The sequence below is a fragment of the Ptychodera flava genome (assembly GCF_041260155.1).
Source record: "Ptychodera flava strain L36383 chromosome 23 unlocalized genomic scaffold, AS_Pfla_20210202 Scaffold_23__1_contigs__length_28996876_pilon, whole genome shotgun sequence".
Lineage (NCBI taxonomy): Eukaryota > Metazoa > Hemichordata > Enteropneusta > Ptychoderidae > Ptychodera > Ptychodera flava.
This window is the reverse complement of record NW_027248277.1, coordinates 24,948,778-24,962,943: the sequence shown is the minus strand read 5'-3', so window position 1 is coordinate 24,962,943 and position 14,166 is coordinate 24,948,778.

Sequence of the window (14,166 nt, the reverse complement as noted above, 5' to 3'; positions counted from 1 at the left end):
AAAGTCTGCTTCTGTGTAGTTTAATGACCTCAGTTTGTAGGTTGTAGAATGTTGTATTCAGCGATTTCCGGCGAAACTGGTGAACCCAGGCTACAGCCACAAATCTGTTGGTAGACGTTTCTGTTAAATTCAACCGTGTTATTTTGCAGAATTATTGTTAGTAATTCTTTAGTGGAACGCTTGTATCTTTTCCTTATATTTTACAGCTGTAATTGATAGTTGATACTGAATCAAGTGCGTTTATGACAGCTTGCTTCTGTTTGTCGAGTATTTGTGTACATCAAGGTTACATCCAGAGTGATACGTAATGCATTATGTTGAATTGTTATCTTGCTTAGTTTGTTGGTAAAGTCCGTTGTGTCTTTAATGTACATTGGCTGGTTTTGTACAATCAGTTTTAAGAAATAGTCTATTTTATGTATTCCGATACTTTGTGTGTTGGGCTAGAGCAGACATAAATAATTTGGACCATGACGACAAATGAATTTCGCTGATGCTGGTGACTTTTTGAATTTTTGGAGTGGATACTGCGTTGGTGTGCATATTATGTGTATTCAAGGGATCATGATATTTGAACGTATCATCCGTCTATTTGTTTATTTTAGTACATGTCCGTGTGGTTTTCTGGTTGTGTTGTCGCTGTCATTTACAGGCACTTTTTTATCGTAATCTCTTTTGGTTTAAAAATCTGTAACTTTCTTCAATGTAATCTGTTTAATTTGATATTTGCTGTTTCCCCTGTCTTTATCTAATGGTTTTATGGTAAAAGTGTTTTAATGGCATTTTTTCTGCCTATTTTATGTTAAAATCTTGATTTGGTTGTATTAAAATGAATTTCGGAATTTTCCAGGGATGAATTTTAAGCCTCTATTCAATGTTATTTCAGGAGTTAATAGTTTAACACAATTGGAACTAATTGGGATAATTGGATGGTGACGTAATGTCGATTTAATCTTCAAATGTAATCTAATCTGCTTTTCTTTTATATTACACATTTGTTTTTTATGAGTAATTTGTGATACTGCAACATTCAGCTATATGGCACCGAACACTTTCAGAAATTCGCAAAATATGAAAATCCAATTATCCCAAATTAGCTCCAATCGTGCTGTTCATATTCCGAGAGATATTTAAAAATATTTAGAGTTCTTAGGGATTTGTATTTGGTACGCCTGTTTGCGTCGTATGTTTGTTTGTTTCTTTAATGAATTCTTTTCTTTTGCTTCCATTATCACAGAAGATTTCCTCAATTTGTTAAATTTGCTGTGTGTGTATTTGAATATGATAGCCTGGCCATCGTATTTCAATGGTAGTTCTTTGGCTGAAAAATTTGGTGGCCCTGAAAAAGAGCCTTTGATTTGGTATGGGGAAGTAGTTTTTTGTACGTAGCAACTTATATTTTGAGTTTATGCGTAAGTTGTTATTTGACTTCTTCTTCGAAACGTCCGAGGAGCTTCTTTGCTTGTTGCATTTGGTCTCTTTCTGTTAGAGATTGTATTCCTTGTAAGACTGTTGTGGTATTTTCGTTTGCCAGTTTTATGGACCGGTTATATTTGTGTTCGGGCACGTGTATAATGTTGAGAGAGCTGTATGAAACACGGAGCCTACTTTTACCTCGTTGTAGACTTTTTATTTCTTTGTGTCCCAACACTGTGTCCAGAATTATAGAAGACGAAAATATTAAACATATTACGAGTAACATAGGAAAACACTGAATATCCGCAAAAATAGTATGGTGTGTGGAGCTGCCTTCCCCTTTGCCGCACCAATTCAATTAGCATTCATTGTAGCATTGTTTATAATCTACTTTGGTACAGTTCAAACTTTCCTATAAAATACTGTTTATGTGTTAATTTATGTAAATTAGTATTTAAATTTTATACATCTATGATTACTAACCTTTTTTTAGTTGAAGCACTAATAGAAATGTGCTTTTACTAGCAGACTTTAACAATATAAAGCCTACTTCTACTGCTTCCAATGGTAATTTGTGATAATTTGGCGGCCATTTTGTTTATGCTAATTATCTAAAATTGCTCAATACTGACAGAGATCCAGTAACTATTTTTATTTCACTTTGGTTATCTTGACTAGCAAAATCCGGTTTAAAAAAACTTAAGACCCTAACACAAGGTTCAGGACAAAAAGTGGATTTGACTGCCGGACTATACTGTATTCCTCGTTATAGTAAGTACTTTAATAAGGTATATGCAAGTATATTAACAAATTTAGGATGTATAGAACCGAGAGTAACAAATTTTTAAAAACTAAAGTCTCTATCAGACATAGATCGATTACTCAATCTTTGTATATATGTTTCAAGGCTATGGAGCTGAGATTTTCACTTATCACGTTTAAATAGGTGTTATGTTATATAATGTAAACTTGTGCAACATCTTTCGTTCATTAATTTGGTTTGGTCTGCGTTTAGCAAATGGGCCGGAGGCCTTGAAAAGCAACAAACTCTTCTCCTTCTTCGTGTATTATTATTATTATTATTATTATTATTATTATTATTATTATTATTATTATTATTATTATTACAAGTTTAGGGGCTATAAGTATTATAGAAATCTAATAACAGTTCATTGAAGCTTTGGGAATTCTGAAAAAGAGGTGTTGTTTGTGCTAATTTTGTCAAAAGGGGTGACTTGTAATTGTCGTACGTGCAGCGCCGAATTATGCATCATACTGTACGGAGAGAGGGGAAATCATTAAGCCAAGGGGTAATGCTTGTCGGAAAAGTGACACTAAGCAGTTTTTAAGCAATACAAGCAGGTATTGACGCAACGCGAATTGCGACGCAAATCCTAGGGTCTGGACATTCTTGCAGGCGACCGGTCGGATTTCAGCCTGATCCAGGTACTTTATAGAACTCCACACATCCGTCAATAAAAAATAATTACAAGTACCTTAGCCAAATAAAATGAAAATGAAAAATGAAAACATGCCGCGTATACTATAGGTGTACCAGCTAGTATATATTCTCTCCGCCTAGTTAGATAGGTGTTTCTTTTGACGTCAGTATCCTTATGAATATTAATATACTTGCAAAAAACCGACAGTCGCTGTGTCTGGCAGTGTGTGCTCACATGCACAGCAGCGTAGCCTTCGCATGCTGGCCCACCGTTAGCCCTGCGTACAGGTCTGTGTGTTCCCGGCGTAATACGGCCTCCACCACATAACACCGGGAACACACAGACCTGTACGCAGGGCTAGTCCACCGCGGGCGCGCACAGGACAAGGCACAGCGCGACTCTGGAGAGTCTACACCAGCGCAGCTGACAATATGGGCGTGCACAATTGAGTGTTTGTGCGCGTTAATGTGCAGTGCGGAACTTCTTCGTCTCCTGCATGTCGTTAAGCTTTAAAATGATGTGCAAGTTGACAAAAACTATGATTACAGCAGATAATACTTTTCAGGACATACATGTGAGTCTCTAAGGTAACAAGTAGGACGTTTAGGGAACGCTTTCAGAAAGTTCACTCCGCCTGTTGCCATTTTTTGAGTATAAGCTTATACGTACATTAAGCGTTTACAGTATTTCTACTGCACATATTGCCGGATAATATGCGATGGAATTTTGCGTGTCACGTCGTTCAATCATTCAGATGGAACACCGCCCTGTTCCAAACTAAAAAATAAACAACCAAAAAACAGGGTGACAGACTTTGGAATGCTAACTCTTGCATAACAATGACATAATTTAATTAGAAGCCATTTGTATTCGAGCACGGCTGCAGTTTTTGATTCGAGAACTCTCATCATGGCTGATTCACTGAAACTGAGTATTCATCAACTTTTTTCCTACGTCCATGTAGCACTTGTGCAAAAATAAGCGAATCCACAGGTCTGTGGCGAATCAATAAATGCGTTTTTCAACAAGCTGAAAGGTGGAAAGATTACTTATTTTTGTCGAATGTCAATAGTTTTATATGACTATCGCCTTTGATGATAATTCTGGCTATTCCATTATGTTATAGGCCCCAGGTGTAGAGATTTTTATAGAAACTATTCCATAGCTATTTACATTTCTTTATCACTTTTTGCGGTTTTGCAGTTTCCTATTTTTTGTTAGCCGATTAGCCGGCACACGCCAGAACGACTGGTCTTTACGGGTTTTCTATAAGTCAGTTGGCACACGCCAAAACGATTAGTCTACTGCCCTCGTATTTCTGGGCACGTTTAGTCTCACTGTTACACCTGGTTGGTTAGCAACCGCAGTTTAATTGATAGCCGATTCTCTATATTTAGCATAAATTGTTGCAAGTTGCATTGTGGTAAGCATTTCCTACGACTTTCGCACAAGTGAGAAATAGGGCAAAATTAATTGAGAGTTAGTGTTAGTTTATATTATTACAAGTAGGGCAATATTAAACACGAAACATTTAACTTGTAATATTTCCCCTTTTCTTGACCTACTGGGATAAAAAGTGTTTAAAGGTATACTGGCACCATGTTCAAATTTAGCAGTTGCTACCATAGAAAGTGGAGATGTAGCTAGTCATAGAGTTTGTGGGTCACGCCAAGTCACACAAAATATAATGCACCACTACATGGTCATAATTTTACTTTAGTTAAACAATCATCTTCATTATTCTTCCTGGAATGAGGCAAAAAAATCAAAATAAATTATTTTAAAATGATATTAATACGTTGTTAATTATCAATACATAAAATAAATAAGTGCCAGTGAATCATAACCCTTTGGTATGAAATTTCTGTTGATTAATATATTTTTACACTGGATATTTGGTCGTCCTAACCCAAAATATCCCTTTGATGTAACACATTTTGTTGATTACTGGATTTAAGGTGGAATCGTTGAAAAACTGGTAATTTTTTACTCCTGAGTGGTTGCCATGAAAAATCTCACATTAAATGAGTGTGATTTTTTTTTAGTGCTGACCAGAATAACCTTTATGATCATATTTTACATCAACCATACTTCTTTAAGAGGAACTACGGAGAAGGTAACATTTTCAATCCCAAAATATTTACCATGGCAACTTGAAATATTAAAATAAGTCTGTTTTTTGTGTTCTCTGACCCGAACTCCCCCTTTAGAAAATTTACATATCAATTAAAGTAACTTTTCAAAGGATATTAGAAAATCTGGAAGTTTCAACCCTTAAAATGGTTACCATGGGAACAAGGGGCAGTGAAATCGATATCATAATGGTCTTTAAGACCCAAAATGCCCTTATGGTAAAATTATCATGGAAATACCACCTATTATTATTCGCGTTACTATTTCTATATGAGACATATTAATTATCATTACAAGTTTTGGGGCTTAAAGAATTGTATAGCTATTATATTGCATACAATCGCTAAGGGGTCAATATAATATGAAATAACGTAGGCCTATCGGTGCTGCTGATTGATTATGAAATTATGCAATGGTACTTTTACCATTGTCTTTGAAATGAAACATGCCACAAATAAATTTTCGGACTTATTATCGGCTGAGGATATCTGGTCGTACTGATCCAATATCCCTTATTCTACACTGATATTGCCAAATTATAAGTTTAAGAACAAAAACTATTACTTACTGATCGAATGCTCAAGTAGTGTAATTTTAAAGAAAGCTTAACTCTTCACGTAAAGACTATTTTTTCCCTCCTTCTACTCTTGAATTGAAATCAGTTCACTTCCTTTCATACAGTTATTCATGAGTTTAAAGTAATCTTGTCGGGTGTCAGATAGAAAGTGGAATGAGAGTTCATTATTTCGTTTATATCATAAATCATAGCAAGCCATTCTCGTACTGTGCAAATATTCGAATATCATTATGTTTGCTGATTTCTAATGATATTTTACGGGGTTGCCTGTCGAAATTCATGATAAATATAAGAAAAAAGTAATTATCTAATTATGACTACATGTAAGTGATGAAGTGTTATTTGGCGTGCCAAACGTCTGTACTACAAGTACACGAGTCTTGTTATCACGTGACTAAAAAACGCTACACTTTGGCACGTATTTTGAACCTCTTTATTATCTGGGTTACGATTTCGATACCCTTGCTCGTTCACTTGGGGGAGCTCGGGAAACTGCAAAGCAACCATGATGGGCGATAACTCGCAGAATATAAAAATCACTAACACTTTATATATAACACATGTTAAAGTTGGTTTAGATATTTGTCATCATGAGATATATTAAAATCTTTATCTCACTATCTGAAAGTTATATAAAAATTACGTTCACGAACCTAGGGTAAACTATGAATAGGTCAACATTCTCAGCGTAACGTCATATGCGCATGCTCAGTGACGTTCCCTTTCGCAACTATGGAAGCGTCTTTGAGGAAAGCATATTTGGTTTATACAGTCAAACACTTCAGTTGCTTTAACATCATGGCAAATGGAAATGTGCATAACCTTCGAATTATTTGAATACAACTAGTTGATTACGAAGTATCACTTTAAGGCACTTTTGTTCCCTTGGTGACGTTCAATTTTCTTCCTTCCTCGGAAAGCCCCGGCTACACTGAGCAGCCTTAACAAAGCAGGCCAGGAGACCAATCTGGGGGCAGGAGACCATTTGCCCTCCTAACTTTTGGCAAATGGTAACCTACGCAAAGGCGCGGTCTAGAAAATTTAAGTGTACGGCACCTATAATGGTCAATTTCTGACAATTGTGCATCTTAACTCCTCTTAAACGAAAGATAAGAGTTTATCTGTCCCCACGAAATTAGTTAGTGCATGAAAGAAAATCACATATTGTGAATCAGGTGTAATTTATCAAATAACGGCCAAATAATAAATGAATTATCAGCATAGTGTCCCAACTACGTCTATATGCATTGTTGTATAAACATTTGACAAATTAACTTTTGACATTTAATCAAAGTGTTTTGATGATATGATTATCGTTATTCTGTTAACTTTAAATGGTGAAAATATAACGTGAAGGAATAAACTGTTGTAATACACAGACAAATAGAGAGACAGACTAGCAATGCAACATGCCTCTCGTTTCATGGTCATCTCGGTATACTATGGCCTTTTCATATTAAAGACCTTCACAGACTTTTTGGAGACTTTGACCTTGGTTGATAATTGCACGAGATTATGCAAAAAGTACGACGAGATGGCATCTTGCTGCAAGTTGTGTAGCAGCCCTACTTACTTTGTGAGCTCTTAGGGCAGAAACACTGCTTCACGCGAATCAAAATATAACACGGCAGCAGTTTCATAAACAAGTCCTTCCATGACAAAGTTTTAAATGACGATATGACTGACCATAAACCGTTCAGTAAAAACAAACAGTATCGATGAAAGACTTTCAAATTGGTTCTAAAACACTCAATGTGAGAAGATATTTTGAAATGATAAACTTCATCTCCCTGAAGCTCAAACCTTTCAGTTTTGCGACAAATGTGCTGCATTCTAAGCCATTTTCAAAGACATTTGATAAAAATTGATATTTTGAACAATAAAATTGTTGCCATCAAAACAACATCAAAATGGATATCATTTCATACCTTACGGTCGAAATTACACCAGTGCTGAAGTTTTCGTAAAAATCGGACCTCTTTTTATTCGGATTATGCTAATTCTATAATTATTTTATTATTATTATTATTATTATTATTATTATTTTTATTTTATTATTATTATTATTATTATTATTATTATTATTATTATTATTATTATTATAAGTAGTAGTAGTAGTAGTAGTAGTAGTAGTAGTAGTAGTAGTAGTAGTAGTAGTAGTAGTAGTAGTAGTAGTAGTAGTAGTAGTAGTAGTATGACAAATTTAGGGGCTTAAAGAATTTATTAATTATTATGATGCATATAGTCTCTAAGGGTCTTTAGGCATTATATAAGATACATTAGCTACTGGTCCGTTGATTGACATCAAACGGTACTTCTTATCATCGTCTTGTAAAGGAAGAAAGCCATAAATATACAGATTTTTCAGTTCTTACTAGTTGATAATATCTGGTCCGATCGATCCAATATTCCTAATGCTGACACGGGGATGAGCCTTCCCCTTGTCTCAAACGACTTAATTAAGGGTCAATGACATTTGAACCCTTTGTAACTAACAATATGGTCTGCTCTGGAAAAATGAAGTGTCACTGTTTTATTGAACTGTTTGATTAAAAGCGTTAAGTAGTTGTTCTTTAACATTAAAATAGAAAATATAAAAAAATACAGCTATTATAAAAATTGTCATATTAAACAAAAAGACATTTTCATACAATAAGAAAACTTGAAAAATGATAAAAGTAATGTATCTTTGATTATAAAACTGAACCAAATTATCAAAACTCTCCAATACTACGAAAACACAAGTACAAGTAATGGGCCTCTATTGCTGTTAATCTGTGTAAATAAATTAAAAATTTAAGGACATTGAAAATAATGAAATGTTGAAACCATTTATTCTCAAAACATAATAAAACAGAACTCAATGACCTCATTGCATGTTCTGTGGATTAGAGAAGTTATTTTCATGAGTAATGTAGAGGTATTCTGCAGCCGTATTTTCAGAATTTTTACAGCCGTACAAGTAGCACGTCATGACCATTCTATGTCTCATAATGTCTTGACCTATGTCACTGACATGTCGAATTGGCTATCGAGCCTAACTGAGCAGGGCTGGTAGCCACATGTATCTTATAACAGTCAAATAGATGGCAGCCTTGCTGAGTTATCTTTAATCTCATATCACCACTCTAAAAAAGTAAACACAGTTTGGCTTTGGAAGTTACTTTTGCATATTGCTATATCCAAAGCCAAATTGGTAGGTAATTGCCTATTTTGGTGTTCCAAAAATACATGCAGCAACTGTAGCAGGCAGACAGTCTAAAGGTTGGATGCAAATTGAAGGTAAATAATTAACTCTACATGGTTGCCAATTGACTGTTTTTGTTCTTGTTTTTGTTTTTTGCGTCAAATACGGGTGATTTGCACGTCAGTGGGACCTCTAATTCGGTATGAGATTTTAGACGGAATCTGTGTGAAAACTGATATATTAAACTCCCAAATTGATACCATTGAAACACGTCATGCTAAAACGAATGATTTTTTGGTCATGCTAACCGAAAATAGTCCTTTGATAAATATTTCATAGCAGTCAAGGGTATTTCATTTTACAGCTTTAATGTTATCTATTGATGGTGACGAAAATGGTTACCATTGCAAAATAAAACATAAATGAACAAGGAGTTAATGCTGTGATAAATACACCAAGGAGAGCAATTGCATAGTAACTGGGATTACTTTGAATGGAATTTGGAAAAAAAATGAAATTTTAAAACGCAAATAGGTTACTATGGAAACACAGGGCAGTATAAATGGATATCATATTTGGTCTTTCTAACCCAAAATATCACTTTCCTATAACACATTCTGTTGACTACTGAATTTTAGGTTGAATCTTTGGAAAACTGGTAATTTTAACTCCTGAATGGCTGCCATGGAAACTTCTTTCATGTTTACTTTAATTAGAATGTAAATAACTCTTGTTGATATATTATAAGTAGTAGTACCAGTATTAAGTTGAACAAGCTGATATTGATAGGTTGGGCGGCTGTTGGAGGTTAAAAGCTGTAAAAATAAATGTATGTATGTATGCATGTCTATATATCTGTCTGTCTGTCTGTCTGTCTGTCTGTCTGTCTGTCTGTCTGTATGTATGTATGTATGCATGCATGCATGCATGCATGCATGCATGCATGTATGTATGTATGTATGTATGTATGTATGTATGTATGTATGTATGTATGTATGTATGTATGTATGTATGTATGTATGTATGTATGTCCATCCACATTAAAAACTCCTAAACCGCAGCACCTAGGCTCTTTATAGTGATTTTAATTACATTTCTTCAAATTGTGGTGAAATGTTGAAAGTTGTATTTTTGGGCCGATTTTCCCATTTTTGGTCAAAAAGTCTCATCCAATTGCCTTGAAAACTTGTATGTATTATCCCAGGGTTTGCCTTTGTTAGATTTGTTCAAATTGTGGTGAAATTTTCATATTTGTATTGTTGGGCAATTTTCCCATTGTTTGTAAAAAAAATCATTTTCTCCCAAAGTATTTGTTGGATTGCTTTAAAACATGGTAGTCTTGATCCTAGGGTTGTTTTCTGTCAGATATGTAAAAGTCATTATGACATGGAGCATTTCATATTGCTGGGGTATAAGATTAATTTGGACTTACAATGGAATTTTCTTAGTAATCAACCTGTAAGAATGCAATGTCATGTGTGTACTGGTACTTAGTATTTCTGTAAAATGGGAGCACAGTGTCATTGACACTATTTTTATTATTATATGTTTAGGGGATTAAATAATTATACGATTGCCAAGGGGCTTAATATAGTATAAAATAACGGTTACAGTACTATATGGTACCACTTTTTCAAAAAAATATTCTGAGCATACCTAGCTATATATATATATATATATATATATATATATATATATATATATATATATATATATATATATATAGCTAGGTATGCTAGGTATATATATATATATATATATATATATATATATATATATATATATATATATATATATATATATATATATATTATATCAGGGATATATAAATGTTTAATGTTTTTGGGTGAGCGCCAAGTGCAATGATAACATTGTATCGTATTAACCGGAAGGCATGTTGTTCTGTATAGTATGTAGATAAATTCTGTAATACTTCTACAATTTCTTGTTGCATAATTAGTGGTATACAATACAGGTATTTACCTATGATATTAGTCGCGCAGGTGCGGTATAGAAAATCAAGGCATAGAGCATCTATAATAGTCCCAATTGTGGCTCTTTACTCGACTTAGACCAAACGACAGAGTTTATCATTTTCCCACGAAACTATGTAGTGCATGAAAGAAATATTCTTAGTATGAATCACGTGTGTTTTATTAAAGGACGACCAAATGCTAACTTAACTCTAAACTAAATATCCCAATGATGACAATATGCTTTGTCGTATAAACGTTTGACAAATTAACTTTTGACAAGTTATCAAAGTGTTTTAATGATATTCTTACCGAGTTACTCTGTTAACTTTATATGATGAAAATACAAATTGAAGAGAAAAACTATTGTAATCAATGCTGCCAGCAAATTAAAAATTATATATTTAGACATACACGTATGCAAATATTTACAACAAAATTGTCCCTGTTGACATCATATTTCCATAGCTGGAATGTCCATTTACATCTATTTTAAGGGAACATGTACAACAATAACAAAGCGCCACTATCTCAGCGCATGATCCGTATGCATTGAAGTAATTCTTACTTGCTAAAGAAAGCCAACTGCAGCATATCATGAAATTATATTCTATATCCTACAGATTGCAAATAAGTAGGGGTTTGTACGTGTCACAGTCAGGGGGGCAATAATTTAAAAAAAAACTGATTAAATGAACGTATCTGTAGCTACTTTTGTAGATGTGTATCACATATCTTGCATAATAATACCACTGTACTCACAACACGAAATTCACAAAATTTCAATGTATTCAATCAGGCAGTTAAATTTGAGGTTACATTCTCAAGATAAATAATACTTACCCTGAACAGGAAACTCGGTGCTTATTTCGAAGGAAAACTATAGGTCACATTTTTTTTGAGAAAAATACTGTTTGAACAAATATTGTCTGACTGCCATTGGACCCTCGCATTTTGATCACAGACCCATCTGTGATTTATAAAGTCATTCTGTACGGATTTTTGAGTCACTCTCTGCTCAATTATTCCCTAACAGGGCTTACATACTTCGTTAAAAGGTCAAAGTATAATTCACTGTATTATATATGCTTATAATCTTAAACTACAGATATCACATCAAAGTTAGAAGAATCTGAAGTAGCGGCACAAGAACAACCTAGTAGTCAAAATCAAGTGATAAACAGTCATGGAGGTACTACACAGCCGCATTACAACGGCGTCGCGGAGGTAGAGGGGCAAGAAGACAACTTCCTCAGCGAGAGACGTACATATTTCATGACTGATGATCAACAAGACACCACAAAGCTTCATTATTACCGAGTCACTACGACACAGGGACAAGAAGTTAAAAGCATTATCAAAGGCGTACGTACCCGATTACAAATAAACAAACAGACCCAGCAAAACCACCAAACCAGGTCACTCTGACACAGGGACAAGAATATATCTTGACCACAAAGGAGCATACAAAACCTGCGACTAGAGGTCGAATAAGTACAACAAAACCGCATTACTCCCAAGTCACAATGAAACAAAGGCAAGTAGACAATATCAATACAAAGGGGCGCACTGACGCCGTTAGAAATGATCACCAAAACATAAAAAAACCACATAATAGCCAATTCACTCTGACACGGGGACAAGAAGATAACTTGGTCACCAAGGAGCGTACAAAACCTGCGACTAGAGGTCAAAAGGGTACAATAAAACTACATTACAACCAGGTCACAAAGACACTAGGGCAAGAACACAACACCATCAATAGGGGTACAGAACGCGTGACAATTGAAAACAGAGTACCATCAAACGGGCAAGATAACAGAATTAGCGCCCACGATTACAGTTGGACATAATCTGACATCAAATCTTTTGGAGCAAATGAAGATGTTATCGACTGTTACCATATACATCGCTGTTATAATCTCAGCTATTATTGTCATCCTAGTACCTTTCATTGTTTATCTTGTACGACGACAACGGGGAGATAAGAGGTAATTGTCACAGCATTTCTTTGATTAAAACGTTACTAAATTTGGTCTTGCTTCATTGTGTATCACACAATTTAATGAATTGAAAACATGTAAAATATGATAAGCTTTCATTCATTAGTCATTTTGATCGTGCAAGTTTAGAAAGTATTGAGTATTTCTCTATACAATGATACCAATGACATTGCCAATCCATTGTCCCATAGAACGCCAGTTATAGTACGTAAAAATAGACTGTCTTTGACCGTTGGCTAACTTTAATTCAGATCAAGGAAATATCAAAACAGCTGAAGATTTTGCCATGTGTTTGTAAAAATACTGTTTAATTAATTTCATGATAATGCATTTGTTGTTGAAAAAGACTAATTACATCAACTCTTCTTTTTGTCACATTTTGTGATCTATTTTTTTTACTTAATCGTGCCTTTTCACAGTGGATTTGCTTTCTTCAAATTTACGTAACATTGCAATTGATGCAATACTTATTATGATCCTAAGTTATGTTTAATTCAATTTCTCTTCTTCTCAGGTCCATGCATGATGTCGCGTCAGGCTCCGGAGTACAAGAAGAATCTTTGGAAATGGAAGGTACGGAAAATGAATTTGCATATTTTCTATCTGTAAATATGAGACTTGTTCTATCTTGTAACTATGGGACTTTATATTGCTAGTCTTTACTGGAATATTCGTTTTTAAATTTATTCATAACTAATAGTAAATATTGTAAAATGTTTGAAAATACAAAAGGACGTCATAATTCTCTCATTTCATTACTTGCCAAATAGCATAATCTCTTTGTTTTTTTTGTTTTTTTTTTGTTTTTATTTTATTTTAATGGGTCTTGGTTCTAATGCAGCGAATGAATACTTAATGATCATTATGTAAATACAAGTACATTCTGTTGCATATTTGTTCAGATAATACACCCAAAATGTTTGTGGAATGTCCGTTAACTTCTACGGCACACTTACAAATGAAGGGGCAACTCCTTTTCCTAATTACTTTGTGTGCATCTTGTATAATACTTCAGGAATTGATTTGCAACCATTTTTCTCTAAATTTTAATGAATTTCTCTTGCGACAAAAAAATAGCTTGATTTTTATGCGACTACATCAATCTTCAAGTAATTCTTATCACTATTGTATTAAGGTACACACGCATACGAGTATGACAAAATAGCGTGTAAAAATTTAAATATTGCAGTGTCTTCTTTCTTATCTTGGGCGTCAACTTGCAATATAGAACAATGTTATTTGATACGTTTGAAATTATCCAATTGCTGTGATGATCTTGAAATATTTGTTACAGCACTAGGACAATAGTTATTTTGTATCTTATTGTACAAGCTACGTCGGGCATTTAACCGACGGCGTAAACGCGCCTTACACATTCATGTTCTGATTTATTTTTAGTTCAACATGATGGACATCGTAGAACCGAGTCGACAGA